At 47.9% G+C, this 13616-nt stretch overlaps 1 long non-coding RNA gene and 1 pseudogene across 1 annotated transcript in view; both read left to right on the plus strand.

Annotated features, from left to right (window-relative positions):
- LOC147083643 (uncharacterized) overlaps nucleotides 1-13616 on the plus strand; it is a 216284-nt gene that overhangs the window by 12346 nt on the left and 190322 nt on the right. The gene's annotated exons all lie outside the window — the stretch shown is intronic.
- On the plus strand, nucleotides 2035-10517 carry LOC147083645 (uncharacterized; annotated as a pseudogene).

Genomic DNA, 13616 nt, shown 5'->3' on the forward strand with positions numbered 1-13616 from the left:
CCATGTGCTTTCTGTCCTTGTTCTTCCAGGTAGAAGAGGTTGTCGGTTTGGGAGGTGCTGCCGAAGAAGCCTTGGCGAGTTGCTGCTGTACATCTTGTAGATGGTACACACTGCAGCCACGGTGCACCGGTGGTGGAGGGAGTGAATGTTTAAGGTGGTGGATGGGATGCCAATCAAGCGGGCTGCTTTGTGTTGGGTGGTGTCGAGCTTCTTGAGTGTTGTTGGAGCTGCACTCATCCAGGCAAGTGGAGAGTATTCCATCACACTCCTGACTTGTGCCTTGTAGATGGTGGAAAGGCTTTGGGGAGTCAGGAGGTGAGACACTCGCCATGAATACCCAGCCTCTGACCTGCTCTTGTTGCCACAGTATTTATGTGGCTGGTCCAGTTAAGTTTCTGGTCAATGGTGACCCCCAGGAAGTTGATGGTGGGGGATTCAGCGATGGTAATGCTGTTGTATGTCAAGGGGCGGTGGTTAGACGCTTGCTTGTCGGTGTTAGTCATTGCCTGGCACTTGTGTGGTGCGAATGTTACCTGCCACTTATCAGCCCAAGTGTTGTGTCGCAAGGGGTTTTATACCCTTATCTATATAACAATTAAGAAGGACTCCGGGGTGGAGAGTTTAGTTAACGGCCATTTTATTTACAATGTGCTTCTTCACTCTATGCACTACATTTCCCATAGTGCATTGCAAATCACCACTACGGTATCCCATGTGGGACAATTCTAATACACATTCAAAATACACAACATATTTCCTCCCCTTAAAATAGAATGTCCACAAAACAGAGTAACTGAAAATGACTATAACTTTGGAAGAGAGGGTAGACTGCCTCGACATTCCGCTAACCCTGGGGATTATTCTGCCCCATACACACAGGTTAGCACTAACTGTAACTAAGGCGCTCTGGAGGCTGCCTTTCTCTTTGGGGGTAACGCCTAGTCTCAGGAGCAGGCTCTGGCTGGCTCTCCCATGACCCTGCAGGCGTGGCTTCCTCCCTCGATGGCACAAGAGTGGATGGTGCCACCGTCTCAGGGTCGGACGACCAGTCCCTGCTGGAGCCCCCAGCAGGTCCTTGATCCTCTGTTTCTTGGGTTACCTGTGGCGACTGTCTTGGCAGTAACTGGTCTACATGCCGTCTCCATGTTCGGTCGTCTCCGGTGCGGACTCGGTATGAAACGGGGCACGTCTTTTGAATGACCGTAGCCGGGACCCACCCCTCCGGGGTGGTGTAGTTATGCGCGAGGACTTTGCCCCCCACCACAAAGTGTCGTTCTTTGGACCTCTGAGCTCGTCTGCTGACTTGATCCTGCTGATTGGCGTGCACCACTGTTTCTGTGGACGTTGGCCTTAGCAGGTCAAGGCGTGTCCGTAGCTGCCTTCCCATGAGTAGGTAAGCAGGAGATGCTCCAGTCGTAGCATGAGGCGTGTTTCGGTATTTCAGCAAGAAAGCATTCAGGCGCTGCTTTAGAGCATCACTTCTTGCAGCTTTCAACGCGCATTTCAGCGTTCTGACAAATCTCTTCGCCAATCCATTCGTGGATGGATGATAAGGCGCGGAGAACATGTGCTGGATTCCATTGCTCTTGAGGAACTCCTCCATCTCCTGGGATGTGAACTGTGTTCCATTGTCAGTTACGATCTGCTCCAGCAGACCAAATCGCCCAAACATCTCTCTGAGTCTCGAAGGTTTTCTCCGTAGTGGTAGTGGACATTACTGCAACCTCCGGCCATTTGGAATGGGAGTCCACCGCGACCAGGAACATCGCTCCTTCCACTGGTCCCGCGAAGTCCAAATGGATCCGTTGCCACGGTGTCGCCGGCCATTCCCATGGATGCAGTGGCGCTGCTCTTGGCGTATCCCTGGTTGTCTCACATGATGGGCATGATTTTGCTTCAACTTCAATTTCATGATCCAAACCGGACCACCAGAAGTAGCTTCGTGCCAGCTCCTTCATCTGGACAATACCACAATGTCCTGAGTGCAGCTCGTTGAGGACATGTTTCCGCAGCTTTGGTGGTATGATCACCCACATGCCCCAAAGGAGGCATTCTGACGTGACAGAGAACTCCTTCCCTCTTGACAGGTAAGGTAGGAGCTTAGGTGGTGCGTCTGACACCCGTGATCTGTCTCCTCGTATCACCCGATCCAGCACCTTGGATAGTGTAGGGTCCACTCTGGTCTCTTTCTTGACCTGCCGGGCCATGACAGGGGCATTGCTCACCATGCCAAAGTAGAAAATCTTCTGCTCACAGCCTTCAGAGGGCACAGGCAGCGGAAGTCTTGAAATCCGTCCACATTGCCATGTGCTGCTGACCTCCGATATTTGATGTTGTAATTGTGAGCACTTAACAGCAGCACCCAGCGCTGCATCCTGCATGCTGCCAGGGAGGGTATTCCTGTGTGTGGACCAAAGATCGATGTCAGAGGATGATCCGTCAGCAAGGTGAATTTCATTCCGAACAAGTAGTGATGGAACTTTTTGATTCCAAAGATGATGCCCAAAGCTTCTTTTTCGATCTGCGGGTATTTCACCTCTGCCTTGCTCAGGGACCTTGACACGAATGCAATCGGCTTCTCTTCGCCTGAGGGAAAGATGTGGGACACGACCGCGCCGATGCCATAAGGCAACGCGTCACAGGCCAGCTGAATCTGCAACGATGGGTCAAAGTGCGTCAACACTCGGGTCAGTCAAAGCTGCTTTGGCTTTCTTGAATGCAGCTTCGCGCTCCTTTGTCCACACCCAGGCCTTGCCTTGACACAACAACTCATGTAATGGCTTCAACAGTGATGCCAGCTGTGGAATAAACTTTCCGTAATAGTTCAGGAGACCTAAGAATGACCGCAGCTGGCCGACATTTGTAGGTGCAGGAGCATCGGCAATGGCTTTCACTTTTGACGGTGCTGTGTGTAGGCCATCCGCGTCGATGACATGGCCTAGGTACTCCACTGATGGCTTGAAAAATTTGCATTTTTCCTTGCGAACGCGTAAGCCATACTCTTCAAGTCTTCCCAGTGTCTTCGTCAGGTTCTGCAGATGCTCGTTGTCATCCTGTCCTGTGACAAGGATATCGTCAAGATAACATTGTACCCCTGGAATGCTGCTTAAGATCTGGTCCATAGCCCACTGAAACAAAGCTGGTGCTGACGTTATACCAAAGGGTAGGCGGCAGTACCTGTAGAGGCCCTTGTGGGTGGTGATGATGAGGTACTTCTGTGAGTCCTCTTCTACATGCATCTGCAAGTAGGCTTGGCATAGATCAATCTTGCTAAACTTCTGACCGCCTGCTAGACCCGCGAAAGATCTTCAATGATGGGGGGGGGTACTGTTCAGCTGAGAGCTCAGGATTCACTGTTACTTTGAAACCTCCACATAAGCGAACCGTGCCATCCCTCTTCATCACTGGTACCACGGGCGTGGCCCACTCACTGTGCAAAACCGGCACCAGGACCCCTATCTTGACCAGGCGCTCCAGGTCAGCCTCCACCTTTGGTCTGAGGGCGTAGGGAACATTCCTGGCCTTCAGGAATCGTGGCTGGCTGTCCGGCTTCGCCTTGAGTTTGACCGTAATCCCCTTCATACTCCCCAATTCTCCGTCAAAGACAGCCGCATGCTTTATCAACACTGCCGCTAGCCCCGCCTCTTCGACTGACACCGTATTCACTTTTTTCCAATCCAGATGAATTTTCTCCAACCATGGCCTGCCCAGCAGGGATGGATAGTCACCCTTGACCACGTAAACTGGCAGCATCACAGTTTGTCCATTAAGCTTCACCTTGACCTCCGTCTTACCCAGCATTGGGACTGTTTCCCCAGTGTAGGTCTTTAAGATGAGCTTGGCCGGCGTCAGTGATAGGTGGTTCAGTTTTTCTTTGAATAGCTTCTCTGAAATCAAGGAGACAGCGGCCCCCATATCCAGCTCCATTTTGACTGGTATTCCCTTTAGTAGTGGAGTGACTGCATAGCCTGATGAGCCTCCATTCACCGTTAACACATGGAGATTCAGCTCCCCATCAGAGTCTGTGTCACTGTCTTCCTGTTCTTGTTTCACCATGTGTAGGTTTCTCTTTTTAGAATGCCAGTTGGATGTGTTTCCTTGTTTGTTTTTGTGTGTCTCTGTGTAGGATTGTTTGCTTTGCCCTTTACACACACGTTCAATGTGTCCTTTCTTTTCACATTTCCAACAGGTCAGGTCTTTACACCAGCAGTCAGATGGCTGATGACCTGACCTTCCACATCTGTAACACTCTCTGGCGTCACTTGCATGCTTATCCGGTGTAGCTGCTACCCTGTGCACTCTTGTTGCAGCCCCCAACAGCTGTGCATCTTTAGCTGCTAACTCCATAGACACAGTGAGCTCCACTGCTGATTTAAGCATCAATTTGCCAGTTGTGAGCAAGCGCTTCTGTGTTGCTTCACATCTTAATCCACACACAAACCTATCACGGACAGTGTCATTTAGAGTTTCACCAAACTCAGTGCTCAGTTAGCTTCTTTAGCACTGCAACATATTCGGCTATGGACTCACCCTCCCCTTGGTTTCGTTTGTGAAACCTGAACCTCTCGGCAATCAGCAGCGGCTTGGGTGCGTAATGTGTTTCCAAAACTTCCACAATCTGATCATATGTCTTAGCGCCAGGCTTATCCGGGTGCATCAAACTCCGTAACAAGCCAAATGTTTTTGCTCTGATCACACTGAGGAACGTCGCCACTTTCACGTCATCTTTAATGCCATTTGCAGTCACAAAAAATCCGAAACGCTCTGTATAAGCACTCCATTGCTCCGCCGTTTCATCAAATGGTCCAAACGCTCCGGTTAGCATAGCCATTTTTTATTATTTTTTTTATTTTTACAGTCCTTTTCCTCCACTTTGTTTCACTGTATCATTACTCTCCCCCTTCTTATTTCTGTAACACACGAACCTCCACCTTTACGAGGCGATTATATCAGCACTAAACTGCGGGCGCGCCATTAAGGAAAGACAGGAACTTCTTACTTTAAACATCGCCGATTCCAGTGCAAAGTGATGCGCAAGTCCGTCGTCCTCATCGCCAGTTTTGTTGTGTCTCAAGTGGTTTTATACCCTTATCTATATAACAAATAAGGAGGACTCCGGGGTGGAGAGTTTAGTTAATGGCCATTTTATTTAAAATGTGCTTCTTCACTCAATGCACTACATTTCCCATAGTGCACTGCAAATCACCACTACGGTATCCCATGTGGGACAATTCTAATGCACATTCAAAATACACAACACCAAGCCTGAATGTCGTCCAGGTCTTGTTGCATGCGGGCATGGGCGGCTTCATTATCTGAGGAGTTGCAAATGGAACTGAATACTGTGCAGTTATCAGCGAACATCCCCACTTCTGACCTTATGTTGGAGGGAAGGTCATTGATGAAGCAGTTGAAGATGGTTGGGCCGAGGACACTGCCCTGAGGAACTCCTGCAGCGATATCCTGGGGCTGTGATGATTGACCTCCAACCACCACAACCATCTTCCTTTGTGCTCGGTCTGACTCCAGCCAGTGGAGAGTTTCCCCCCGATTGATTAGCATTGAGGTAATAGTGAGAGTAATAAGGGAAGCGAAACAGGACATTAGAAATAAATGAGAGACAAGGAAAGAAAAACTAAAGATCAAAGTAAGAAAGAGACAAACGAAGGAGATGAGAAGAAAAGAATTTGAGGAGAAAGTGAGTGATGATAAGAAACATTGACATTTCAAAAATGAGACAGGAGAGGAGAAGATAAGTAAGAAGAAAGAAAGATCTTGACTATGTACAGCACCTTTCACAATTTCAGGACATCTCCAAGCGCTGTGCAGCAATTGCAGGACTTCTGACATGTGGTCATGTAGGAATGTAATGTAGCAGCCAATTAGAGAGAGATGTGGAGAGGAAAGGCAAGAAGAGAAAGAGCAGGAAAGGAAAATATACGGACAAAATCAGGGACGTAGTTTTTAAAAATTTGTTCATGGGATCTGGGTGTGGCTGGTAATGCCAGCATTTATTGCCCATCCCTAATTGCCCTTGAGAAAGTGGTGGTGAGCCACCTTCTTGAACTGCTGCAGTCCGTGTGGTGAAGGTATTCCCACAGTGCCGTTCAGGGGCGAGTTCCAGGATTTTGACCCAGCGAAGATGAAGGATCGGCGATATACTTCCAAGTCAGGATGGTGTGTAACATGGAGGGGAGCTTGGAGGTAGTGGTGTTCCCATGCACCTGCTGCCCTTGTCCTTCTAGTTGGTAGAGGTCACAGAGTCATAACGGCACAAAAGGAGGCCATTCGGCCCATCGAGTCCATGCCAGCTCTCTGTAGAACAATCCAGTCAGTCCCACTCCCCCGCTCTATCCCCGTAGCCCTGCAAGTTTATTTCCCTCAAGTGCCTATCCAGTCTCCCCTTGAAAACATTGAATGTCTCCGCTTCCACCACTTCCGTCAGCAGCGAGTTCCAGGTCATCACCACTCGCTGCGTAAAAAAGTTTTTCCTCACAGGCCCCTGTATCTCTTACCCAAAACCTTAAATCTGTGTCCCCTAGTCCTTGTACCATCAACTAGTGGGCACAGCCTTTCCCCGTCTAGCCTATCCAAACCCGTCATAATCTTGCACAGCTCTATCAAATCACCCCTCAACCTCTTTTACTCTAATGACAACAAATCCAGCTTCTCCAACCTGTCCTTGTAGCGAAGATCCCCCATCCCCGGAACCATTCTGGTAAATCTCCTCTACACCCTCTCAATGGCCTTCACATCCTTCCTAAAGTGCGGTGACAAAAACTGGACGCAATACTCCAGTTGTGGCCTAACTAGCGCTTTATAAAGGTTCAGCATAACTTCTGAGGCGCGAGTTGGGTAGGATTGATTGGGGAATGTCACTCAAAGGGTTGACGGTGGATAGGCAATGGCAAACATTCAAAGACCGCATGGATGAACTACAGAATTTGTTCATCCCAGTTTGGCATAAAAATAAAACAAAAATGGTGACTCAACCGTGGCTAACAAGGGAAATTAGGGATAGCATAAGATCCAAGGAGAGGACATATAAGTTGGCCAGAAAAAGCAGTAAACCTGAGGATTGGGAGCAGTTTAGGATTCAACAAAGGAGGACAAAGGGATTAATCAAGAACGGGAAAATAGAATATGAGAGTAAGCTTGCCGGGAACATAAAAACTGACTGTAAAAGCTTTTATAGATATGTGAAGAGAAAAAGATTGGTGAAGTCAAGCGTAGGTCCCTTGCAGTCAGAATCAGGGGAATTTATAATGGGGAACAAAGAAATGGCTGACCAATTAAATACATATTTTGGTTCTGTCTTCACAAAGGAGGACACAAATAACCTCCCAGAGATATTGGGGAATATAGGGTCTGATGAAAGGGAGGAACTGAAAGAAATCAGCATTTGTAGGGAAATTGTGTTAGGGAAATTGATGGGATTGAAGGCCGATAAATCCCCAGGGCCTGATAATCTACATCCGAGGGTACTTAAGGAAGTGGCCCTAGAAATAGTAGATGCATTGCTGATCATCTTCTAACATTCAATGGAATCTGGAACAGTACCCATGGATTGGAGGGTAGCTAATGTTACCCCACTATTCAAAAAAGGTGGCAGAGAGAAAACGGTAAGCCTGACATCGGTAGTGGGGAAAATGCTAGAGTCCATTATAAAAGATGTAATAGCAGAGCACTTGGAAAACAGTGACAGGATCAGACAAAGTCAACTTGGATTTACAAAAGGTAAATCATGCTTGACTAATCTCCTGGAATTTTTTGAGGATGTAACTGGTAAAATAGATAAGGGAGAACCAGTGGATGTGGTGTATTTGGACTTTCAGAAGGCTTTCGATAAGGTCCCGCATAAGAGATTAGCGTGTAAAGTTAAGGCACATGGGATTGGGGGCAAGGTATTGACTTGGATAGAGAACTGGTTGGCAGACAGAAAGCAAAGAGTTGGAATAAACGGGTCTTTTTCCGAGTGGCAGGCAGTGACTAGTGGGGTACTGCAGGGATCGGTCCTTGGACCCCAGCTATTCACAATATATATTAATGATCTAGACAAGGGAACTGGATGTAATATCTCCAAATCTGCAGACGACACAAAGCTGGGTGGGCGTGTGTGCTGTGAGGAGGATGCCGAGAAACTCCAGGATGATTTGGACAGGTTGGGTGATTGGGCAAAAGCATAGCAGATGCAATATAATGTGGATAAATGTGAGGTTATCCACTTTGGTGGCAAAAACAGGAAGGCAGATTATTATCTGAATGGCAATAGATTGGGAGAAGGAGAAGTGCAACGAGACCTGGGTGTCCTTGTGCACCAGTCGCTGAAGGTAAGCATGCAGGTGCAACAGGAGGTTAAGATGGCAAATGGTATGTTGGCCTTCGTAGTGAGAGGGTTTGAGTACAGGAACAAGGATGTCTTGCTGCAGTTATACAAGGCCTTGGTGAGACAACATCTGGAGTATTGTGTGCAGTTTTGGTCGCCTTATCTGAGGAAGGATGTTCTTGCCATGGAAGGAGATCAGCGAAGATTCACCAGGCTGATACCTGGGATGTCAGGAATGACGTATGAGGAGAGATTGGGTCGACTCGGCTTATACTCACTGGAGTTTAGAAGAATGAGAGGGGATCTCATTGAAGCTTATAAAATTCTGACAGGACTGGACAGACTAGATGCAGGAAGGATGTTCCCGATGGTCGGGGAGTCCAGAACCAGGAGTCACAGTCTAAGGATAAGGGGTAGGCAATTTATGACAGAAATGAGGAGGAATTTCTTCACCCAGAGAGTGGTGAACCTGTGGAATTCTCTACCACAGAAGGCAGTGGAGGCCAATACATTAAATATATTCAAGAAGGAGTTGGATATATTTCTTAAGGCTAAAGTGGTCAAGGGATATGGGGAGAAAGCAGGGACAGGGTGTGAATTTGGATGATCAGCCATGATCGCATTGAATGGTGGAGCAGGCTCGAGGGGCCGAATGGCCGACTCCTGCTTCTATCTTTTATGTTCCTATGTTCCTATATACTTGCATTGGAGGAAGTTCAGAGAAGGTTCACGAGGTTGATTCCTGGGGTGAAGGGGTTGTCTTATGAGGAAAGGTTGAGCAGGTTGGGCCGATACTCACTGGAGTTTAGAAGAATGAGAGGGGATCTTATTGAAACATAAGATTCTGAGGGCCTTGACAGGGTGGATGCTGAGAGGATGTTTCCCCTCGTGGGGGAATCTAGAACTCGGGGGCATAGTCTCAGAATAAGGGGGTCGCCCATTTAAGACGGAGATGAGGAGGAATTTCTTCTCTGAGGGTCGTGAATCTTTGGAATTCTCTACCCCAGAGAGCTGTGGAGGCGGAGTCACTGAATATATTCAAGGCGGAGACAGACAGATGTTTGAACTACAGGGGGGTCGAGGGTCATGGGGAACAGGCAGGAAAGTGGAGGTGAGGCCAAGATCGGATCAGCCATGATCTTATTGAATGGTGGAGCGGGCTCGAGGGGCCGACTCCTGCTCCTGTTCCTTATGTTCTTATTCTTACGATTTACAGATGGGAAACTCAAACAAAACTTCCTATCAAGATCTGAGAGAGTCACTCGATTCATCAGGACCTGAAATTCATCGGCCTTTGAGTGTAGAAGGAGAAATGTTTGTTCTGTCTGTGGGAAAAGTTTTCAAACATCAGTGTGACTGGAAAAGCACCGACACACACCCACCCGAGTGAGAGTGTTCCAGTGTACTGAGCACCGACACACACACACCCACCCGAGTGAGAGTGTTCCAGTGCACTGACTGTGGAAAGAGGTTTAACCAGTTACACAGCCTGAAAAAACATTGCACCATTCACAGTGGGGAGAAACCGTACACGTGTTGTGTGTGTGGACGAGGCTTCAACTGATCGTCCAACCTGGAGAGACACAAGGATACCCACACCACGGAGAAACGGTGGAAATGTGGGGACTGTGGGAAGGGATTTGACCGCCCATCCCAGCTGAAATCTCATCGACGCAGTCACACCGGGGAGAGGCCGTTCACCTGCTCCGAGTGTGGGAAGGGATTTACTCTGTTTTCCAGACTCCACTTACACCAGTGAGTTCACACTGGGGAGAGACCTTTTAAATGCTGTGACTGTGGGAACTGCTTTAAAATCTCTGCGGATCTAATTAAACAGCAGCTTGTTCACACTGATGAAAGACCGTTGAGTTGCACTCAGTGCGAGAAGAGCTTCAGGCAGTCATCTCACCTCATTCAACACCAGCGAATTCACACTGGGGAGAGGCCGTTCACCTGCTCTGTGTGTGGGAATGGATTCACTTCTGCATCCAACCTGCTGAGACACCAGCGAGTTCACACTGGGGGGAGGATATTCACCTGCTCTGTGTGTGGGAAGGGATTCACTCAGTCCTCCAACCTGCCGAGACACCAGTGAGTTCACACTGGGGAGAGGCCGTTCATCTCCTCCGTGTGTGAGAAGGGATTCAGTCGACCATCTTGCCTGCTGAGACACCAGCAAGTTCACAAGTGACTGGAGGGGTTAGATTCTGATGTTAATCACATCCTTTGTTTGTTTGTGCTGATGTTAATAACCCCTATAACTGGGCTGGAGTTTAAGTTTCTGGATATCTGTCAAACCAGTTTTGGTGTAAACACATCCTGTGTTGTGTTCTTTATTTCTGTAAGATAGGAGGAGACGAATTGATGTCCTTTCTCTTTCCAGATTATTTCAGTTTTTCTACCTTCAGTTACTCTCATGGACAAGTCCCAGCTCCACATACCTTCCAGAGTGCCTCTCCTAGCCTTAGGATCCAGGGAAGGTGTCTGTTTTGGTGTAAATTTATTTATAAGTACTTCCAGAAGACATTTGATAAAGTCCCACACAAGAGACTGTTATCTAAGGTAGAAGCCCACAGAAATGAGGGCAGATTATTGACCTGGTCAGGAAATTGACTGAGTGGCAGGAGACGGAGAGGAGGGATAATGGGCCGGACTCCAATTGGCAGGATGTGACTAGTGGTGTCCCGCAGGGATCTGTGCTGGGGCTCAACTATTCACTGTGTTTATTAACAACTTAGATGATGGCATAGAAAGTCATATATCCAAATTTGCCAATGACACAAAGATAGGCGGCATTGTAGGCAGTTTGGATGAAAGCATAAAATTAAAAAGGGATATTGACAGATTAAGTGAATGGCAAATGGATTTCAATGTAGGCAAATGTGAGATCATCCACTTTGGACCTAAAAAGGATCGAACAGGGTCCTTTCTAAATGGTGAAAAGCTGAAAACAGTGGAGGTCCAAAGAGACTTGGGGGTCGAGGTACAGAGATCATTCAAATGTCATGAACAGGTACAGAGAATAATCAGAAAGGCTAATGGAATGCTGGCCTTTCTATCTGGAGGACTAGAATAGAAGGGAGGAGAAGTTATGCTGCAGCTACACAGAACCCTGGTGAGACCAGACCTGGAGCACTGTGAGCAGTTCTGGGCACCTCACCTGTCACTTTAATTCTCCGCTCCACTCCCTCTCTGTCCTCGGCCTGTTACACTGTTCCAACGAAGCTCAACGTAAGCTCGAGGAACAGCACCTCATCTTTCGATCAGGCACTTTACAGACTTCTGGACTCAACATAGAAACATAGAAGATAGGAGCAGGAGTAGGCCATTCGACCCCTCGAGCCTGCTCCGCCATTCAATGAGATCATGGCTGTTCATCCAAATTCGGTACCCGGTCGCTGCTTTCTCCCCATATCCCTTGATCCCTTTAGCCTTAAGAAATATATCCAACTCCTTCTTGAATATATTTAATGAATTGGCCTCAACTGCCCTCTGTGGCAGAGAATTCCACAGGTTCACCACTCTCTGGGTGAAGAAATTCCTCCTCATCTCAGTCCTAAATGGCTTACCCCTTATCCTTGGACTGTGACCCCTGGTTCTGGACTCCCCGACCATCGGGAACATCCCTCCAGCATCTAGTCTGTCTAGTCCTGATAGAATTTTATAAGTTTCAATGAGATCCCCACTCATTCTTCTAAACTCCAGTGAGTATAAGCCCAATCGACCCAATCTCTCCTCATACGTCATTCCTGCCATCCCAGGTATCAGTCTAGTGAATCTTCGCTACACTCCCTCCATGGCAAGAACATCCTTCCTCAGATAAGGCGACCAAAACTGCACACAATACTCAAGGTGTGGTCTCACCAAGGCCCTGTACAACTGCAGCAAGACATCCTTGTTCCTGTACTCAAACCCTCTCGCTACGAAGGCCAACATACCATTTGCCTTCTTAACCGCCTGCTGCACCTGCATGCTTACCTTCAGCGATTGGTGCACAAGGACACCCAGGTCTCGTTGCACTTCCTCTTCTCTCAATCTATTGCCATTCAGATAATAATCTGCCTTCCTGTTTTTGACACCAAAGTGGATAATCTCGCATTTATCCACATTATACTGCCATGCATCTGCCCAATCACCCAACCTGTCCAAATCATACTGGAGTTTCTCGGCATCCTCCTCACAGCACACACGCCCACCCAGCTTTATGTCATCTGCAAACTTGGAGATATTACATCTAGTTCCCTCGTCTAGATCATTAATATGTATTGTGAATAGCTGGGGTCCTAGGACCGATCCCTGTGGTACCCCACTAGTCACTGCCTGCCACTCAGAAAAAGACCCGTTTATTCCAACTCTTTGCTTCCTGTCTGCCAACCAGTTCTCTATCCAAGTCAGTGCCTTGCCCCCAATCCCATGTGTTTTAACTTTGCACGCTAATCTCTTTTGTGGGACCTTATTGAAAGCCTTCTGAAAGTCCAAATACACCACATCTACTGGTTCTCCCTGATCTATTCTACCAGTTACATCCTCAAAAAATTCCAGTGGATCAGAGAAGCACGATTTACCTTTTGTAAATCCATGTTGACTTTGTCCGATCCTGTCACTGTTTTACAAGTGCTCTGCTATTACATCTTTTATAATGGACTCTAATACTCTAGAGGGAGCTTTACTCTGTATCTAACCCGTGCTGTTCCTGCCCTGGGAGTGTTTGATGGGACAGTGCAGAGGGAGCTTTACTCTGCATCTAACTCGTGCTGTTCCTGCCCTGGGAGTGTTTGATGGGACAGTGTAGAGGGAGCTTTACTCTGTATCTAACTCGTGCTGTTCCTGCCCTGGGAGTGTTTGATGGCACAGTGTAGAGGGAGCTTTGCTCTGTATCTAACCTGTGCTGTACCTGCCCTGGGAGTGTTTGATGGGACAGTGTAGAGGGAGCTTTACTCTGTATCTAACTCATGCTGTTCCTGCCCTGGGAGTGTTTGATGGCACAGTGTAGAGGGAGCTTTGCCCTGTATCTAACCTGTGCTGTACCTGCCCTGGGAGTGTTTGATGGGACAGTGTAGAGGGAGCTTTACTCTGTATCTAACCCGTGCTGTACCTGCCCTGGGAGTTTTTGATGGGACAGTGAAGAGGGAGCTTTACTCTGTATCTATCCCGTGCTGTACCTGCCCTGGGAGTGTTTGATGGGACAGTGTAGAGGGAGCTTTATTCTGTATCTAACCTGTGCTGTACCTGCCCTGGGATTGTTTGATGTAGCAGTGTAGAGGGAGCTTTACACTGTATCTAACCCGTG

The sequence above is a fragment of the Somniosus microcephalus genome, unplaced genomic scaffold (assembly GCF_052327205.1).
Source record: "Somniosus microcephalus isolate GS21.2 unplaced genomic scaffold, FLI_Smic_1.0 scaffold48, whole genome shotgun sequence".
NCBI classification, from domain to species: Eukaryota; Metazoa; Chordata; class Chondrichthyes; order Squaliformes; family Somniosidae; genus Somniosus; species Somniosus microcephalus.